The following is a 21,801-nucleotide window of genomic DNA, read 5'->3' on the forward strand; positions in this document are numbered from 1 at the left end:
ATACCAAGGTTAGAACTTACAGCAGCAGTGGTAGCGGTCAAAATGGACAAAATGTTAAAACAATAACTACAGATTCCCCTGCAAGAGTCAATCTTTTGGACTGACAGCACCACAATACTAAGGTACACTGCAAAAACATTTGGGGCAGAGTGGTGGCTCTGAGGCTAAGGATCTGTGCTGGTATCCAGAAGGTTGCCAGTTCAAATCCCAGTAACTGCCAAAAGAGATCCTACTCTGCTGGGCCCTTGAGCAAGACCCTTAACCTGTAATTGCTCCAGGGGTGCTGTACAATGGCTGACCCTGCGCTCTGCGAAAACTAACAAATTCCTAATACAAGAAATTGTATAAGGCGAAATAAAGAACAAAAAAACAAAAAAAAAAATGAAAGTGCACGTTACAAAACTTTTGTTGCCAACAGAATCACAGTCATATGAGAGCACACACAACCCTCGCAATGGAGATATGTCGCATCTGCACAAAATTCTGCGGATCAGGCATCAAGAGGATTAACAATAGAAAGCTTCATCAAAGTAAAATTTACAAAGCCCAAACTTCCTGCTACAGCCAGAGCACGAATGGCCTAAGAGACCAGATGAAGTGGACCTGTCTATTAGCAACAACCCAGAAATCAAAAGGTGTGTAGTAAATCTTACAAATGTAGAAGAAAAAATCGAACCAGTAAAAAGACTTGTGGAGTACTATTGAAAATGATACGATTTAAAGAAAGCAATAGCTTGGTTCCTTACGTTCAAAGAAGCGTCTGAAAGAAGAGAGAAAGGCAATTCAATATACAGTCAGTCAAGTCTCTAGATGACTTGTCTAAAGCAGAAGACGAACTTATTCGCCTCAGTCAATTACAAGCTTACCCAGAGGAGGTTAAAGACTTCCACAAAAATAAGCATGTAAAGACAGGTAGTAAATTCAACAAACTGGACCCAGTCCTGCCAGAAGGAATATTCAGAATTGGAGGAAGACTCAGCAAATTTGCTATGCCAGAAGAGGCAAAACACCCTGTAGTCATTCAGAAGAATTCACATATTGCTACTCTCATTATGCAACAAGTTCATAAAGAAATTGGACATTGTGAGCATAATTACAAGATTCTACACCCTGTAACTCCTGGGTAAAAGATCAATTCATCAAGACAATGCCAGATGCAAAGTGGGCAGTCAGAAGAGTTCGTGTGCAGACCACGACCAGTACACTGGACAGACCTGTGAACAAACTGTGCCTGCTCCAGCAAGCAGCAAATGATTGAAATGATTAATTTTTCTTTTTGCATGCTTAATTTTAATTGTGCTTGTGTTTTTACAGTAGAATTTAAGTTTTAAATTTCTTAAGTTTGGTTTAAGTTCAGTAAAGAAGTGAAGGCTCTTACTAAGTAATGTTAAAGTAATTCATTTCTTCCCTAGCATAAACAATTAGGGGCCAGAAGTGTAAGAGTCATTTCCTAGTTATGTAAGATTCATAAATATTTTACTTAGATGACAATGCATAATCTATGGGAGGTTCCTATAACCCCCATAAGTTGAGTAGAATTGGTATATTCTTGCCATTTCTAATAGCTTTGACTAAACATTATTCTTCAGTTAGTTAGTGACCGGCCTTGCCATGTGTAAGGTGTAGAGGGCACAAGGTTTTAAACCATGCATGTGCCCGTGCTTACGGGCCTATGGACCTTTTGAGTGTGTGAATTAACTCTAAGAAAACAGCGCTTACTTAAGTGCTGTGCCATATGTTTAAAGCATACAGAAGAAGAAGCTAAGAATCTTTAAGTATAGAAGAAGAAGTAAAGAACTTTTAAGTACAGAAATAACTAAAGTTTCTCAAGAAAAGCTAAGTTTAGAGAAGATACATTTTTCCTTTCTTTTGCCTTTTATTCTACGTGTGTAACTACTTTTTTCTTTATTCTTGTGTGGATTATTTGCTTTTAACTTTCACTAAATATTTTTAAAACAAACTTTTGGACTGAGAGATTTCTTGCGGCATGCGTTTTATCCGTGCTTGATCTCGCCTTATACTTCGGTGGCTACAGGGAAGCATATAGATGGGAAAAAAGCATGGGGCCAAGAAATGATCCCTGGGGTACACCAAACTTTACTTCAGAAAACTCAGAGATTCCATTGCTGTAACTTACATGTTGAGTTCTGTTTGACAAGTAAGAATGAAACCATGAAAGTAACATCCCCTGGATGCTAATATGTTTCTCCAAGCAGCTTAAAAGTATGCCATGGTCTACAGTGTCAAAAGCAGCACTTAAATCTAGAAGCAGCAACACAACAGTGATCAGCACATCATTCAATATTCTGGTCAAAGCACCGATGTTAAAAAGATTATTGTCAGACAAGTAGGTATTAAGTTGATCAGCGACAGCCCTTTCAAGTGATTTAGACATAAAAGATTGAAAATTGGTTGATAGTTATTCAAAATCACTGGATCCAAGCTAGGTTTTTTTAAGCAATGCATTAATAATGGCAGTTTTAAAAGCGGAGGGCTCAGAGCCAATGGATAGAGACTTATTGATAATATTCAACCTAGGACTAATTAAAAGAAGAGACAGTTCCTTAAAAAGATGAGATGGTATCAGGTTGTAGGTTTGGAAGCAGTTATCAGGCTGGACAAAGACTCAGGGTAAACTACTGTATTTTACGCACCATAAGACACACTTTTTTTCCCCCAAAAGAAGGTTGGAAATGTCTGTGCGTCTTATGGAGCGAATATTGCGTCACAGACCATGATGTGTATTACCTGACAAAAGTCGACATCCAGGGGTAAAGGGCTACAAAACTCACTGTTACATTGCAGGCATTCCCTCTGTGCTTGGAGGAATGTTAGACTCATTGACTCGGCATCTAATCCTTGCGTGTGCATGAGTTGCGAAATGTAAACAAAGGCAAGATGGCATCGACATCTCACGAGGGAGCGAAGCGAGTACAGAAAACAAAATACTCAGCAGACAATGTTTTGCGCATTATCACTGAGTCGGACTCTAATTTTTCAGAATCTGATATTGTTGAGAGTGATCAGGAGATCGAACAAGAGAGTGAGGAACTGGCATCAGCTGATCGGGACACCAGCCGATGCCGCCCCAGCTGAGCGCATTCGTGCAGCCATGCACCTATGGCAAGTTTCGTGTGGGAGGATTACCTAGACATTGATCCGTGGGAGCCAAACTGGCTACCAGACTTCACAAGACAGTATGGCTTGCTGTTGGACTCGACAGATTACCAGCCGCTCGACTACTTCAGGCTGTTCTTTCCTGAAGCTGCCTTTCAGCTACTGTCAGACGAGACAAACAGGTATGCAGAGCAATTTTTTGAATCGAGGGCTGTGCTTGCACCGCATTCTCGTTTTTCAAACTGGAAACCCACAACAAAACATGAGATGCAGGGCTTTGTGGCATTACAAATATAGTGGGACTAGACTGGCGATATAACTTCAGGGAGCATTGGTCCAAACGTGCGTGGATAAGTACGTGCTCCTGCAAAGTGACTGTGAGCAACTGGGGTTTCCATAAAACTAGAAGAGTGCTTGAACCTTAAAGTCTCTCCTTATTTGTTAATGACAGTGATGATGTTTCTTAATACCGCTGTTGAATTTACATGGTTGAAATATTATTCTGCTATATTTTATTAAACATATTAGTACACCATTTGGTTCAAAATATTTTTTTTCTTGTTTTCCTCCTCTAAACTTAGGTGCGTCTAATGGTCAGGTTCGTCTTATGGTGCAAAAAATTAGGTAATTAAAATTTTGAGAAACTACAAGAGCTCTGACCCACTTTGCCTATATAAATGAAAGAGCTGGAGAGGTCATACCCATCATTCTGAGAGGAATGTAGACCATTGATTTTGTCTTTAATCAAGTCAATCTTATTTATGAAAAATCTTAGAAATTCATCAGCATTGAATGGAGAGCTCTGTGCAGGAGCATTCTGTGTGAGCTTGATAACCATATCAAATAAAAATCGCAGATTATTTCTATAAGTGTTAATAAGATCTGAGAAATATGCTGTCCTAGCAGCTGAAAAGTGCTTGTTCATAGTTTTTAAAACTTTCCACCCATACAAGATGAAAACCCACTTTCTTTGTCATACGTCACCTGAGGTCAAGTTTTCTTGCAAGTCTGTTTGAGTGCTAATACCTCATCTGAAAACCATAATGCTCATTTCATCCAGGTACATTTTCTTGTTATTACAGGAGCAACAGAACACAACAATTTAAGCAATGTACTATTTAGATGATCTGTGAGATTATCAAGGGAATCATATTTTGTACTACATACATGAAGTATATGATTTGTAATCGTTTAACTTGTAGCATTAGTTTGTTGGAGGAGACAACTGATGGCAAGATTAATTGTATTTTAATACCGTGTTCTACACAGTCCCTAAATAAGGAACGTAGGCATGGAAATTCATTCCCTGAGTACATGATAATGTCTACTGATATCCAGTCCAAGCATCCATTTATTTCTAACTGGTATACAGTTCACAGATGTAGAGGAAAACTTACATGCCCACTGTTATACATATAGCAGTGGTCCCCAACCTTTTTGACACCAAGGACCGCTTTTACAGAAGCAAATTTTTCCATGTACCGTTTGGGGGGTTGGGGCTGGAGGATTCGGGGTAGGTTCGTAGGGCAGTTTTATACACAATATACATTACATTTCTATTATTATCTCTTCTATATATTTCTCTTCTGGTTCGTCCTGCTTCCACTTCAAAACCGGTCCCACCCACACGCAGCTGACATGGCATTTCTCGATTCCGATTCGGCCTCTTCCAAACCCTACCCCACGCTACCTGCGGCTCCTCTTCAAAACCGGTCCCGCCCACACGCAGCCGACACAGCATTTCTCAATTCCTATTCGTTCTCTTCCATGTCATGCACTATACTGGCCTGCTGAGCGTAATACATCCATAAGTACGTAAATTCAGAAAGCCTGATTTTATTTATCACTTTCACATGTAATCCTGCTTGGCCGGAAATTCTACATGCACACTGCGTCTTTCAAGAAGTATTTATTTCTTCTTGATTTCTGAATTCCTTTCTCACCGTTTTCCGTTCCTATTCTTACATCGCCGTATGCTAAAGCGGGCGTCGGCTAGTTAACTGATAATATTGTAACAGATATTACACAACTTACCATAATGCAGAATCAGTGGGAGCCCTGAGCTTGTTTTCCTGCAACGAGACGATCCCATCTGGGGACGATGGAAGACAGTGACACGCGAAGTGTGTTGCTTATGTTCAGTCTACTCCTTAATCTCATTTTGGTTGCTGTCACTGCAGAAAACGCTGCCTCACAAAGATAGGATGTTGGAAATGGAAGCAGACTTTCAGTGCTTTTGTGGCAACCTCAGGATATTCCGCCTTGACTTTAATCCAAAACGTATGCAGATTTGAAGTTGCCTCAAACATACTTTTAAGGCCACCATCATTTGCAACCTCAAGCAGTTGATCCTCTTCAAGCACAGACAAAGTTGATTCACCTGGCTTATTCACAAATGGGTCACGGATCCATTCCTTCCCACTTGGGGGTCTTTTGTGGTTGGGAAATAATGCTCAAACTGTTTTGAAAGCTGAGTCGCTCATACACCAGCTGGGAGAAAGAAAGCCCTGGCTTGGTATCTTTAACGACCTCTGCTAATATTTGAAAAATATCAAAAAATCCCAATCTTCACTCATCAGCCCCATAAATCAAGTTTGGCTTTGAATGCAGCCACTTTATCTGCCAACTTGAACAATGGGTATCTTCTGCCTCTGCCCCACGTGCTGCTTCTCCACCACCGCCTCAGATTTTCCTCCTCAGGCTCCTCCAGCCTGGCTGGATACAGAGTCTGCAGAGTGGGTAAAGGTGGGGTGCCCAATAGTGCCTGTATGCCTGTAGTGCAAATACAGGTAAAATTCAATTACAATGAACTGCCAGGGACCTAAAAAACATTTCTTTGTAATGAAAATTTTGTTGTAATGAGATTCTGTATTTGTTGCTATAGTGCTTTCTTTAACTTGCGTCCAGTCATTTGCAATCATTTGAATAGCTTCTTTCGCGTTAATTTTAATCTTCACCTGTCTACAAGTTATGCTGATGAGAAGTTTTCTCAGCATTTCCTTGCGATAATACACCTTCAGGGTCCGAGTGATGCCCAAACCCAATGGCTCAAGCACTGCTGTGCAACTGGGTGGGAGAAATTCAACACGAACATTATCTAAATGCGGAAGCATGTTGTGGGCAGCACAGTTATCAATTATCTTCTTCTTCATATTGTGAGGTTTCTGAACTCTTTTGGGATCCCCCCCACCGAACGGGAATGTCACGCTGAAGTGCATCCCGAAGCACGATTGCCGCGTCTGTATAAGATAGTTTGTTACCAGGGCAGGGCAACAGCAGGCCCACAGCGCTGCAGTGAAGCTCCAAAAAAGCGAACCCTAAAAGAGCATGGTCATGCTATAAGTCCCTGTCTTACACCTCAAAACACGAGGCTGAGTCTCAGTACTTTAGCAAAACTAGCTTTATTCAGCTTGAAACAGGAACAGCACGGTTATTTATTGTAGCATGATCTGCCACTCTCCTATACTCAGACACAGCAGTCAGGCAGGGTTGTGGCCATGTTAGTGGCCAAGTAATACTGTTCCCTGCATTTACAATGTTCCTTGATTCACCCATCGAGATCTTTTCTGTTTGCTTTGGTGAACAGCTGCACCAGAACTGTGAGTCTGCTGTTGCCCCAGCAATGGATAAATAGTCTTCCATAGACATGGTCATTGCACTTCGGGACGCTTTTCGGCGTTTTGTTCAGTTGGGGGAGCTCCCAAGACACTTTAGAAACTTCACATTTTCTTGAATGAGTGCTGCATTAATGGGAATGCTTCTTGAAGGAGCATCACTGAACCACATAAAAAAGGCTTTTTCGACGTCTTCAAATGCAGGAGTTCGCATACATTTGCAACCTGAGATTATTCTTCTTTTTTTGCTCGGTCTTGCAAGAAAGCTGAGTGTCGATGGTGAAATTCAAAATTCAATGGCAACACCTTTTTTCTTTTTGCCACAATCGAGAGCTGCAAAAATTTAAAGTTGTTTTTTTTTTCTAATATGAACTGTTATCGTTTTCTCGTGTCTACCATTTCCATAGGAGGGTGACAATGAGTTAAATTCCAGTGGATGTTTTTCAAATGTTGACGAGCAATAAATAAAGGTATCACTAAAACCACTGAAAACAAAAAACAGAAAAAGTTCGAAGAAAGAAATTTTTTTTTACAATGTTTCTGTTTGGGGATCAGTGTCCAAATGTGCACAACTGAGCTGCGACCACAGAACTAACTGCTCTGTGGATGATTCATTCAAGCATTTCAAGGTCACTTTGTTGTAATGAAGGTATCTGCTGAATGTACTTCATAGTATCAAGATTTCTATAGACTCGTGTCATATGTGGAAACTGTCGGGACCATAAAAATACTTTGTTGTAATGAAAATTTTGTTGTAAAGATATTCGTTGTAAATTAATTTTACCTGTAGTATGTGCTCTTATCTCTCCTCAGCTCGGTCTCTCTCGTTTCTCCGCACCGCTGCAAATCCCCACCCGCCTAGCATTCTGAAAAGTGTCCTCATTGAAGGGGGCAGCCACTTTGCTGTAGCCCTTCACTGAGTGAGTCTCCGTTGCCAGCAGTTTTCTTCAAGCCCGGCTGTCAGACAACCGCAGTCTGCTAGTGGGCCATGGACCAGGGCTTGGGGACCCCTGAAATATAGGACTGTGGGAAACTACACACTGGCAGTACTAACAACAGTTGCAGCCTGTAAAAATCTAGGCAAGATTCAAACAAAGTGGCTATTTGGCTTGTCTCCACCAACAATACAATGAGCTACTCAATTTGTTAATAGCAAAATAAAATTCATTTAGTGCTTTAAAGCATGAAGCACTATGATCATGCCAGTTAGTAGGATAAGTGAGACAGCATTCTTAAATGCTAAATAAGAATATGTGAATGCTAATTTTGTGTTCTTCGTCAGGATTTTTTGAAGCCAAATTGCTGCTCGTGAGTATTACCCCTAAAAAAATAATGTTTTTTCCAAAAATTTCATACATACTGCACCTATCCTTTAGAGACTAAAGTACTTCCTGTAGTAACTGACATGCAACCAAAATAATGGTCCATATCTTGAGATACACCCATAGAATACTTTTATCAAATGATTACTAAAGTAAAAACATTGCAAGATTTGAAATTCACAAACATAAACCTATTCTATAAAACAACTTTTGTAAATGCCAAAGTAACTGTGTAAAAACACTGTTTTTATTGTACGTATATGTAGTAAAACAATAAATATGTTATGTGCCAAGAACAGCAGTATTGTGCAGAAATTAGTCTATTGAAATATTTGATTGTAGGATCACATTTAATCAAAGTACTAATATTTTTGCTGCAATTCAGTTTAGTATCAAAGTACTAATATTTTGTAATTCAGTTTAATATAAGATATTACTAAGCTAGTAGGTTCACACCACCTTCCCACTTGTGCTATTCCTGTTCTTAATTAAAGTGCTTTTTTAGTTTGACAATAATATAGTTTTCTGTGTTGATGAATGGCAAAAAAAATCACAATTAAATACATTGCATTTCCATTTAAATGTGAAAAAAAGTCTACTTCTGAAGTGAATTCACTTCAAAAATGTCTTTAGTGTCAGATTCTACAATGATTCCTGCCTACAACTTTCATCTCTGCTTCTCTCTGAATGGCTACTATTATTCAACTTCAGAGTGGGTTATTCAGCTTATTTTCATGTAAATAAACATATCATCAACCATTTCTGTGCTCCTCAATTACAGCTCCAATCTTCAATAGTCTTTTCCCACACCTAATCTTAATTACTAGCTTTTTTTTTATTATTTAGGGGCTAACCCAATAAAATCATCTTTGATATGGCCTTGAAGTGCAACTAAAGAATTTGCAGCAGACATTCCAGATAAGGAAAAAGAGGACTGATAAACATTTCCGGAGGTATTAGAGAGAATTTGGAGCCAAAAAGGAAAAACAAGAAGATTAAACAATGTGGGAATACTTTTTTTGTTGAAACACATTGAGGTTTGATAAATTATACTTTGATGTAACAATGTGAATTGAGAGATCCTAGTTGCATGGTTTTATAATGCAAGCACAATAATGGCACACAAAAGCCCACAATTGTAAAGTGGAACTTGAAAAGTTCTGACAAAAATATTGATAGTTTGATCACTAATCAAAAACATATACTTTTAAAAAATATGTTAACAAAATAAAACAAAATCACCTCCCTCACTCTGCCAGCAAGAAACAGAAGCATAGTATAATATTTTGGGATAAGTGACTTCCAAATAAATATTAATTTGCTACAAAAGTTCACTGTCAAAGTTAATCAACCCTTTGAAGAGAAAGACTAAGAGAAAGGGAACATAGACTGTGATTTTTATTGTCTTTCTGTACATTGTTAGTGCCTTTGGCATTTATTTACAAACATCTCTAAACTCAATTAAGGCTCATAAAATACGTCAAATATGTATTGATAGTTAACAAATGGATATGCTGCAAAAGAAAACACACTGGTACATATTTAGGCAGGATTAACATTTATTTGGCAGAAAATATTAATCAAATACAGCAAATTAACTTTAATAAAAATATACACATTAAGGTTGCAACTTCCTGCATCTTCATAGTAATTAAAAGTACATAAAATGTACAGCTGAGAAGCATTTTTAGTAGTTGTTTAAAAAAAAAATCTTACTTTGGGGAGGGGGATAAGCTTTACACTCACTTTGTAAAGTTATGTATTTCATGTCTTAGCTGGCACTTTTTATCATTGTTTGCGAATTATGTGTTTCTACCATGTAAAGAGACTCCAAGTGCAAGTTTTCATTTTTCATAGTTTTAACTTATGAACATTAATCATTATAAACTAACATTTCTTCTGTCACTTTTGGCTTTCTTATATTGTCACTTTTGCTATTCCAGTGAAGAAGCTGTTGTGATCACCTCCAATCTCAAAGTGCAAAGAATCTTGATTTTAGAAGCCCTCCAAAACTTTAAATGTGCAGTTACAACTAAGTTAAGATACAGCTTTTGATGGTGCCTTGTCTTATAATTACAATTCAGATAGATATCCACTGTAGTATATGTGGCTAGAGAAGCCAGACTCCAATACATCTTCACTGTTATTACTATTTTTTTTAGGAATGGCCAGGTACATATATTTCCCTTTTTAATTTGGATATACCTATTCCACAATGACTGTGTCATTAATAGCTGCCCTAAAATTAACATGAAAGTGTTACATAACTAAAAGTACACAGTACAGTTTCTGATTTAAAAATCACTAGATAAAGCATTTCAATTATCATACTATATGACGAAATAGCAAGTAGTATAATAGAATTAAATGACTGCTCCTCAAATTTACTTTCTAATTTTCTTCAGTCTTGGACAACCTTGCAGTCCAATATTCTATTCAGGCCACCATCCAGTACCTTCACTTATATATTCTTCCGCCTTCTTCTCTTTATGCCCACCTCATTCATGTGGATCTTTGTCCAGTCATTCTCTTTGTTTTGTTCTATATACCCTTGTCCACTTTAGATTTTTCTGTGATCATCACATATCTCATCTATTTCATAATATTCCAGTAAACTGATCAATCATTAAGAACTTAACATACTATGATTTTTGTTGCTTTTAAATCAAGCAGTGCCTACTATAAAATTCAATGTCACCTTTGCATGGCAGAAGCACAGACTGGAAGTAACAGGGTCAATTAGTGGAGAGGACAAACAAATAAAGAGGCTATCTAAATAAAGGCTGATCCATACAAACTGGATTCTAAGACATTGATGTATTTTACATTTACATCTAAAGTACTTAAGACTGTAGAAAAAAATGGTATTCCACAAGAATATCAATTCAAACAGCAAAAAAAAGATTTTAAGAATGTATTGAATACAGTATTGTCAAATGCATTATGATACAGGTTAGATATAACAAATTAGAAAGACATCTCCATAGCCTTGCTGGTGTTTTTTTTTTTTTTTTGCACCTAATACATATGTGTATATACAGTTGAGTCAAAAGTTTACATGCACTTAGGGTGAATTTTTTAAAACTCACTTTATAACCCCTTCACAGATTTTATACTAACAAACTATAATTTTGGCATAACGTTTAAGGCCTTGACTTTGTGTAAGGCAAAAGTATTTTTTCCAAAAATGTTCACAGGCAGAGAATTTCACTTTTTACTGACTATGTCACAATTCCAGTTGGTCACAAGTTTAATACACTTTCTTAATATTTGGTTGAATTGCCTTAAAATTGTTTAACTTGAGCCAAACATTTTGGGTAGCCTTCTACAAGCTTCTTAAAAGAATTTTGGCCCATTCCTCCTGACAGCATCGGTATACCTGACAGGTTTGCTTTTTCAATTCTTCCCACAAATTTTCAATCAGATTAAGGTCAGGGCTTTGTGATGGCCACTCCAATACCTTGACCTTGTTGTCCTTGAACCATTTTGCCACAACTTTGGAGGTAAGCTTGGGGTCATTGTCCATTTGGAAGACCCATTTGCAACTGAGCTTCAACTTCCTTGTTGACATGTTGCTGCAGTATATCTACATAAATTTTCTTCCTCATCGTGCCATCTATTTTGTGAAGTGCACCAGTCCAACCTGCAGCAAAGCACACTCACAACATGATACTCCCACCCCCATGCTGATGCTTGGTACGTGTTCTCTGGCTTGCAAGCCTCACCCTTTTTTCCTCCAAACATAATGATGGTTATTATGGCCAAACAGTTCAATCTTGGATTCATCAAACCAGAGGACATTTCTCCAGAAGGTAAGATCTTTGTCCCCTTCTACCATTGCAAACCATACTCTGGCTTTTTTATTGCAGCTTTGGAGCGGTGGTTTCTTGATTGCTGAACAGTCTAAGGGCTCGTTTATACTTCACACTCAGAATGCGTACGCACCCGCATCATGGCTGCCATGCGTTCCTTTCATTTGACGCATCCTCTGAGCAGGTCCTCCGAAATTAACGTGACGCGTGCAGTACCATCAAAAAGTTGGGGGATTGGCAGTGTGCTAAAAGTTGGAATGTGACATCAGAGTCTCTGGTTACTATCTACATGGGACAGGAAGCCTCTATGCGTATCCTACGAGATCAATGTGTGCGCTTCGATGTTTGATGAATGGTTCGATGTGGTGAAGCAAAATGCCGACATACAAATGAATTCATGGTGCTTTTATATTGAAGCGTCGAATATTCCCGATCATAATGACACAATATATTTTAAAAGTCTCACATACCGTCTTCTGCGCTGTCTTTTTTTCTAGGGCTTCTTCCGGACCTGACATCAGCGGCAAACAGCAAAAGATCACCACACAGAACACATTAAATGTATGATATTCCAACTCTCTGCACATTTAGAATCCTCTAAGATTTATACTTGATATCACTTTCATGATGAAATGCATTAAAGTATGGATGTTACATTTTACAGATAAATCGTTAATTTCGTTTAAATAATGAATACTGTTAATAATTACACACATGGGGGCGACACGGTGGCGGAGCGGTAGCACTGCTGTCTCGTAGGGAGTCACGTCGCCGGTATTCTCTGCCTGAAGTTCTCATGTTTTCCTTCTGGTTTCCACAGTGTGCTCCGGTTTCCTTCCAAAGATATGTAGATTTGGTGACACTAAAATGACACTACTGTATATGAGTGCTTGTATTCACCTTGCGATGAGCTCATGCCCGTCCAGAGATTATTTCTGCCTCGTGCCCAATGCTTGCTAGAATGGACAAATCCCTAGATTGATGGATTTAATCATTAAACATCCTTTTCTGAGATATTGCGGTAAGGTGTCATCAAAATTTAATGGGTGTTCCAGACAATTCACAACACAGCGAAGCCAAACCAGTTCTCACCGTGATGATATATCGCACTGCCACCTAGTGGATTCCTCCAGATTTCCGTAAAGTACCCGAGCGGTGTGATGGCTGTGTGGTCCCATGGTGTTTACACGTGTATTATTGTTTGTACAGATGAACATGGAACTTTCAGGCATTTGAAAATTGTTCTCAAGGAAAAACCAGAACAAGGTCCACAGTTTTTGTTCCAGGGTACTGGCTGATTTCTTTTGATTTTCCTATTAGGTCAAGCAAAGAGGCAGTGAATTTGATGGTAGGCCTTAACATACATTCACATATTGACTCCACTTAGATTAATTGGCTATCAAGGGCTAATTGTATAATTGCCTAAATTTTCCAAGCTGTTTAAAGGCACAGTTAACAAAGTGTGTGTTAACTTGTGACCCACTAGAATTTCGATATAGTCAAATGTAAAATACTATGTCTGTAAACACTATTGGAAAAAATTACTTTTGCACTGCACAAAGTCGATGTCTTAAACAATATGCCAAATGTATAGTTTGTACAAAATCTGTGGAGGTGTTATAAAGCAAGTTTTAAAGAATTCATCCTAAGTGTATGTAAACTTCTCACTTCAACTGTATAAAACAAGACTCAAGTGAACAAGCCGATTCCTGGTGCTAGAACAAAATCATTATTACATAAACATACCACTATTAACATACAGTGCATGAAATTATCATTAATTTGTTGCAATCTTTTAACTTATTTTAGTGAAGATACACCATTTGTTGTTTGTAGTATGTACAAGCATTGGCACTCTACAGTTGCATGACATGCAGTCATATGAAAAAGTTTGGGAATCCCTCTTAATTCTTTGGATTTTTGTTTATCATTGGCTGAGCTTTCAAAGTAGCAACTTCCTTTTAATATATGACATGCCTTATGGAAACAGTAGTATTTCAGCAGAGACAGTAAGTTTATTGGATTAATAGAAAATATGCAATATGCATCATAACAAAATTAGGTGCATAAATTCGGGCACCCCAACAGAGATATTACATCAATAATTAGTTGAGCCTCCTTTTGCAAATATAACAGCCTCTAGACGCCTCCTATAGCCTTTGATGAGTGTCTGGATTCTGGATGGAGGTATTTTGACCATTCTTCCATACAAAATCTCTCCAGTTCAGTTAAATTTGACAGATGCTGAGCATGGACAGCCTGCTTCAAATCATCCCATAGATTTTTGATGATATTCAAGTCAGGGGACTATGACAGCCATTCCAGAACATTATGTACTTCTCCCTCTCTATACATGCCTTTGTAGATTTCGAAATGTGTTTTAGGTCATTGTCTTGTTGGAATATCCAACCCCTGCGTAACTTCAACTTTGTGACTGATGCTTGAACATTACCCTGAAGAATTTGTTGATAATAGGTTGAATTCATCTGACCCTTGACTTTAACAAGTGCCCCAGTCCCTGAACTAGCCACACAGCCCCACAGCATGATGGAACCTCCACCACACTTGACAGTAGGTAGCAGGCGTTTTTCTTGGAATGCTGTGTTTTTCTTCCGCCATGCAAAGCACTTTTTGTTATAACCAAATAACTCAATTTTTGTCTCATCAGTCCAAAGCACTTTGTTTCAAAATGAATCTGGCTTGTCTACAACAAGTGACCATGTTTGTGGCATGAGTGCAGAAAGGGCTTCTTTATCATCACCATGCCATACAGATGTTCTTTGTGCAAATTGCACTGAATTGTAGAACGACGTACAGATACACCATCTGCAGCAAGATGTTCTTGCAGGTCTTTGGAGGTGATCTGTGGGCTGTCTGTAACCATTCTCACAATTCTGTGCATATGCCGCTCCTGGGTTTAACAGCAACTGTGCCTGTGGCTTTCCATTTCCTGATTACATTCCTTACAGTTGAAACTGACAGTTTAAACCTCTGAGATAGCTTTATGTAGCCTTCCCCTAAACCGTGATACTGAACAATCTTTGTTTTCAGATCTTTTGAGAGTTGTTTTGAGGATCCCATGCTGTCACTCTTCAGAGGAGAGTCAAAGGGAAGCACAACTTGCAATTGACCACCTTAAATACCTTTTCTCATGATTGGACATGCCTGTCTATGAAGTTCAAGGCTTAACGAGCTAATCCAACCAATTTGGTGTTGCAAGTAATCGGTATTGAGCAGTTACATGCATTCAAATCAGCAAAATTACAAGGGTACCCAAATTTTTGCAGCGCCAGTTTTTCACATTTGATTTAATTTCATACAACTAAATACTGCTTCACTAAAAATCTTTGCTTGTAAAACAACCCAGTACTCAGAAGTTCCTAGGAAATGAAAGACATACCACTGTTATCTTTTTTGTTGAAAGTAGAGTACATTATTATGCAGGCTGAGAGGGGTTCCCAAACTTTTTCATGTGACTGTAAATGCAGGCCATAAAAAAGTGATACCAGTGTAATATAAAACCATGCTGAAAAGGCAAAAGTATGAACAGTAAAATAAAATTCATTCCAAGACACCCCAAACTATAAAAAGTCAGCATATAGCAGTCAACGGGCTAATCTGTGCAGTCAAATATCCAACCATCCACATTGCCAAACTTACTTACAGTATTACAATTCAATGTTTATCAGAAAACGTATTCAGTAGTATTGGGTGTTTCCACATCAACCCCACATAGGTCATCTAGGAAAAATATGTATGTACTAAGGCTGGTGCTCTCCTTAATGCTGAAACTGGCCATTTAAAGGTTCCATAACTTGTCTACCTATGAATTACACAGTTCAGCCATCTATTTTCATTACAACAGTATGCTGGCACTTATCCCTATTTTTTAAGGCTAAGCCAGTTTACACACAACAATTAATCTAATATAATGATCTTTGAGATGTGAGAGGAACCAAAGTACAGAGTAAAATTCACACAGTCACAAAGAATATTTTTCACCAATGTGTACTTTTCACCTATTTTCTGGTTATAAGTTATGTTGGGCTATTCCAGATAACACTGTTTAAAAAGAAGGGATTACAACTTCAAACTCTGCTACGGGGTATATTCTCAGTCATTTTGAGTAATTAAATATTACAGTAACCAGATGATCTAACACAGTCAGTTGTACCTGCATGTTTAAAACTCATAAGCTGCCAACAGATCTTAAACAGAATAGTAAATAAATATTCTTAAAACCATAGCATGTTATGTTTCTGATGCAAGTAAACCAGAGACTGGATGGCCTGGGGGTAGAGATTTGTGTATGTACAATGCACATTAGGGTTGACTGCCAATTCACTCAATGGCACTGTTTCTGGATGCATGAGTAAGCCCTGTGATGCATTGGACACCCACCTAGGAACAGACCCTGCCTAGCACCGGACGCTGCCTGGACAGGTGCTAGAACCTGTGACCCTCAATTCCATCATCCAGCTTTAAGAACAGAAAATTATTTTGGATAATATAGTGTCGAAGACTAAATTGAAGACTACGATATTTATGTGCGTAATGTACTTTAGGGTGGGATTAAACATTGTTCGCGCCTTTTACACATACATTTTAGCTGCCTGTTCTTCAGAGATTTACAATGTATTAAAAATTATTCTAGATTTAGCAAGTATGAAAAGTTAGATTTTAAATATTTCACTCTGAAATTCAATTCCCAATGCACTGTTTTGTCTCAAATTCCTACATATATTACATATTTTATAACTGATTAATTTGCAAGGCATTTGCATAGCAGATGTAGTTCTGTTTTTGGATGAGAACATGAACATTTCAAAGAAGCCTGGTCCCATAACAACCTTTTCTCCCCCACATTAAACTGTGCAAAAAAACTCCTCAACTCTGTTTTCTATTCATCTGGAAAATAGCTTTGCAAAGTTTATTATTTCTAGCCAGACTACCAAAAGTTCTTTTGCAAATTATCCATACGGAGCTTGATAAAAATGTGCATCTTTTTAACTCTAAAACATTAAATGTAAGAAAAACTCGGAAGACCAGATACTGTATATTAGCTAGAATGACAAGTTAAAGAAAAAAATAAATAAACCAGCAAAATTAGCTTAGTTCTTTATCAAGATCACCAAAGTATATTATATTGGGAAAATAAAAAGGGAATATATTTTACTAGGGTTTCCTAACACAAGAATTAATTAAATTGAGATGCAAGTTTGTTTGTTTTTTAAATAAATTATTATTAAAAGCAAACATTTATGGTTTAATACTTATGTAGGTGGAAATGAGAAATCAAATGGGCAAAATAGATTATTCAAATTGTAATTATTTGATAACCTGAAGAATACTAGCTTGGATTATCAACATTTTGAATGAAGGTTGGTAAAAGCTTAAGTACATTTCTAAAACAAGAGGCTATATTTTTTAAATATGCGCTTGGGAAGTATTTGTTGTGTAACCTCAAATGACAATATGCTCATTACCGTATCCATGGTGCCAATAATTGTCACAGCTATCTAGTTCTTTCTCTTCATTTGTCTTGAAAGGTTTTACTGCAGTATCTTTGGCTTTTATAGCTAGAAATATTTTATACACAGAATATTAAAATGTTAACTTTCATTGAAAACTGGTTAAGAAACTGACTCTGTTCTTGCTCTTATCTAGCACTTACAACTACTACAGTTTCTGATTTCTATCATTGAAAGGAGCAAAATTGTGAAAAACGGACACTAAAGCTAGGTTACTTAGAAGCGCTTCACAAACTATAATTACTGTACTGCGGTTACTACTTCTAGAATTGATACAATAGACATTGTAATACAGTGCGATTTTTAATATTGGCTTTGTATTTCATTAATTGGCCAAAAAAGTAATTTAGTACAAAAAGTCACGGGACATAAGTGACACACTAACTATCGAGATTTATCTACTGTCCATATAACAGTATCACTTTACAGATTTATAATCTTTGGTATGTAGGAGAGAAATGTTGCTAAAAAATGTGCCAACTGTCCACCGATATTATGCAGCAAAACGCTATCATTTTTGAGACTGTTCTTGGTGCAGGCCTCTTGCAGTGCTCGAAGAAAATATAGGAAAACCTAAGCAAAGAGCAACGAACGCGTTATACTCAGACATCCCCAGATCATACATAATATGCACCAATTACAGTAACAGCAAACCGTTGCTAGCCACCGTATCACCTGCACATAGCGCAAAAAGAAAAATATGCAGTAGTATGATGTTTCTATAATTGACCCCCCTCTACAGGCCCTACACAGTACTCGCAAAAGGTATTTTCATTGAAGAGAAGCAGGAGAACGGCCGCTCCTGTCAAAATCAGGATAACCTGTGGGACACTCCGAAACCCCGTTTTAATGTCTGACAGCAACGGTGGAAGCGCGCATTATCACGCGGTTTCTTTTCCCACTGTCATATAATGCTGTTACTTACTGTCTTTGCAAAACGCCCCTTTCTTTTCGGCTGTTTTATTCCTCCCAGCCTGCACGTCGCCTCGTCTCGACCGTCGCCGCCGTTGCTAGTTGCTAGTTGCGTTGCGTTGCGCTGTGCGCTCTTGGACTGATGATCCTGCAGGCCGCCCCCACCGCCGCCACTCTGTCTCCAGCCCCAGCGCTGCGGCTCGACTCTACAGAGCATGCGCTTTCCCCAGGTCGAGCATAAACGGAGAAACTGGCAAGCCTGTGTTCACCATTTTGGCTCAAGAGTTGCCTTAACTCTCTTACGACCCAACCAGCAATGCTGGAGCCACAATGGACGCTGTAGCAAACGAACCTCTGTATATTTTTCGTTTCCCTCACGCTTGTGTCATCATGGTAACCTACACTGCAGCAACAAACAATCGCTACGACAAAAACCGTCAATAACAAGATACATTAAAGTGATTTCCTTATAACTTATCTTTCATATCACTGTTTTCACACGTACTAAACAATACAAGTGATAGTGATAAAATAGAAATAATATTTACTTACTTAAGTTATGAATACTATGACATAATGCCAAGACTAGAATACAAAATGTTTTGTCAGCAATTCTTATGTGCTTCACGTAAAAAGGAAAGAAGCACTTAGTTTTTAAAAATTTACTACAGACATGTTTATTGCAAATAATAACCAAAGTGTTTTGTTGCATCCCCAAACAAACTGAAACAATTACTTCACATTGTATGAAATTTTTAATTGTCACATGATATCTCGTGTGCCAAATTGCTGAAAAATACGCTAGAAACAACAGTACTTCTCTGCAATATTCATATTACTATTTTAACAGACATGCAGCAGACCCATATTGTCAGTACAATATATAGCCTAAACTAAGTTTTAAGTGAACAGTATATTGTTTATTGTCTTAAATACTGTATGAACAATGAGTTTTGTCTAAAAACTTGCCTCAAAAGACCACTACACCAGTTACTACAGCAGTCACTGCTATGGTCTACTGTTCAGTCTCACAATATATTTTTCCACTGGTGCCTAAGAAGGGTTTGTATAAGAAACAAACATTGTAAAAATTATAATTAATTACATTTATATAAGACTTTTCTAACCTACTCAAATTCCTTTACAGAGACAGTAGGAAGTCATTTCAAACACCACCAGTGTGTAGCGTCCACCTAAATAATGTGACAGAAGCCATTCTTAGACCAGTGTGCTCACCATACGTTAGCTATAGGTGGTGAAGGGGGGAAACAGCCAATTAGACACAGAAGATGATCATGGGGCCAAAACAGACAAGGATGTGATAGGAAATTCACCCAGAACATCAGGATATACCCTACTCATTTCAAAGGATGACCAGGGATCCTTTATGACCACAGAACTCTGGACCTCTGTTTTATGTCTCATCTGAAGGACAGAAACATTTTTTTTAGCATGGTGTCCCTGTCAATGCATTGGGATTCACACTCAGATTGCAGGGTATTCACCCCCTGCTGGCTTCACCAACCCCTGTTTTAGCAGCAACCCAAGCTTTTCCTAGATGGTCTCCCATCAAAGTACTGGCCAGGCCCAAACATGCTTAGCTTCAGTTGATTATCTGGTCTATATGAATAGCTGACAGCTGGTTTCAATCACAATCTGTGGTGTCCTGAAAGAGAGAAGACTGCAAAGACATGCTTTCTTAGCGAATGCAGCAAAAAGAAGCAACAAAATACAATACTACATATCCTAAAGGTTTAATTTATACTGAGAGGGTGAAGGTCCAGACATTTTTGGCATTTTGTATCTTTCTGTTCATAACTTTTAACAGAGTTAAGTTTTCTTATAATTACTGTCCTGCAAAAAGAAAAGAAGAGTGGGGTCAAGTTAGTAGAAGTTGCAGCTGCTTAAGCAGACATTTCATTAACAGAAGTTCTTGGCTCTCTGGCAAAGGGTTGTCTGTTACATTGCTTAGCCTCTCAAGATCAACGAGGCAATGTGTTTTTTATACATATAGTATACAGTTAGGTCCATAAATATTTGGACAGAGACAACTTTTTTCTAATTTTGGTTCTATACATTACCACAATGAATTTTAAATGAAACAACTCAGATGCAGTTGAAGTGCAGACTTTCAGCTTTAATTCAGTGGGGTGAACAAAACGATTGCATAAAAATGTGAGGCAACTAAAGCATTTTTTAACACATATTTACATATGTATATGTAGCATATGTGTGAGAGTGTAATATTAAACATGTAGTAATCTACATCTCATTTCCTTCATACAATATTAATAATGACCAAAAATGTGTCAATTACACTGAAACATTATAAGGCAGAGCTATTTTTCTTAAAAGAAATAATCAAAAATATTGACAGTTTTTCCCAAATACAAAATTTTAAATTAATAATAAAAGCTAATACAATATAATAAACCAGTAAGTTAATCTATTTAAATAAAAGTATATGTCAATTAATTAATGACACACTTAATAGAGCATTTTTTCCTAATAGGAAAAGAGTTGTTGCTTGCTTATTATGTATTGAGGCTTTGTGTTTTCATTAGGAAAGGAAGAAGAGTGATGAACAGGATTACCAGGACTGTCATTGCTTCCTCCTAAAAAAAAAACAAAACTCTAGTTACAGATCTTTATTAATATCTAACTGTTCTTAAATATTTCCTACAGTGAGATATTCTCAACTGGAAGCATCATAAAACTTTGTTTCAAATATTTAAAGCTGCATATTTCAATATACAGTTAGGTCCATAAATATTTGGACAGAGACAACTTTTTTCTAATTTTGGTTCTGTACATTACCACAATGAATTTTAAATGAAACAACTCAGATGTAGTTGAAGTGCAGACTTTCAGCTTTAATTCAGTGGGGTGAACAAAACGATTGCATAAAAATGTGAGGCAACTAAAGCATTTTTTTCTTGCCATCATTCTGGTAGAGGTTCATCTTGGTTTCATCTGTCCAAAGAATGTTTTTCCAGAACTGTGCTGGCTTTTTTAGATGTTCTTTAGCAAAGTCCAATCTAGCTCTTCTATTCTTGAGGCTTATGAGTGGCTTATATATAAATATTGTCACTCATGCGCATCAGGGGACCTCCTCACAGGCTCTGTCAAGCTATGTAATTACCCGCTGGGATAAGAACTGGTGTTATTGCTAACACTGCTATGTCCTTCTATCCCCACGCTGCCAAGAAGCCACCCTGTGAGGGTAATTGAACCCGCCCCTACTGGTTCAGCCTCCATAAAAACCCAGCCTTCCGGAAGAAGGCATCATTATTAGCATGACCAACCCTCCAGACAGAGCTCTGCTTACTACAGTTACCTTGGCTAATCCGATAATCAATATGCCTTATTTCTTTAAGTAGAAAACCCACATAATGTGAAAAATACACCCCAAAGATTGTTATCTTTTGTTTTGGCTTTTTTGTGTCTTCAGACAATAAATGTGAAGACCCAATTGTCATGCCAACGTTTCTTA

At 37.8% G+C, this 21,801-nt stretch overlaps 1 protein-coding gene across 4 annotated transcripts in view; it reads right to left on the reverse strand.

Moving 5' to 3' along the window:
• Positions 1 to 18,503, reverse strand: part of mapre3b (microtubule-associated protein, RP/EB family, member 3b) — a 280,639-nt gene extending 262,136 nt beyond the window's left edge. For 3 of the 4 annotated variants that reach the window (XM_051925018.1, XM_051925015.1, XM_051925016.1), the window contains exon 1: positions 18,322 to 18,503. The gene's annotated coding sequence lies outside the window, so the exon portion shown is untranslated. The remainder of the gene's footprint in view (positions 1 to 18,321) is intronic. The other variant, XM_028797354.2, reaches the window with a different exon arrangement.
• Between the last annotated feature and the right edge of the window lie 3,298 nt (positions 18,504 to 21,801).

Source organism: Erpetoichthys calabaricus, chromosome 3 (assembly GCF_900747795.2).
Source record: "Erpetoichthys calabaricus chromosome 3, fErpCal1.3, whole genome shotgun sequence".
Classification (NCBI taxonomy): domain Eukaryota; kingdom Metazoa; phylum Chordata; class Cladistia; order Polypteriformes; family Polypteridae; genus Erpetoichthys; species Erpetoichthys calabaricus.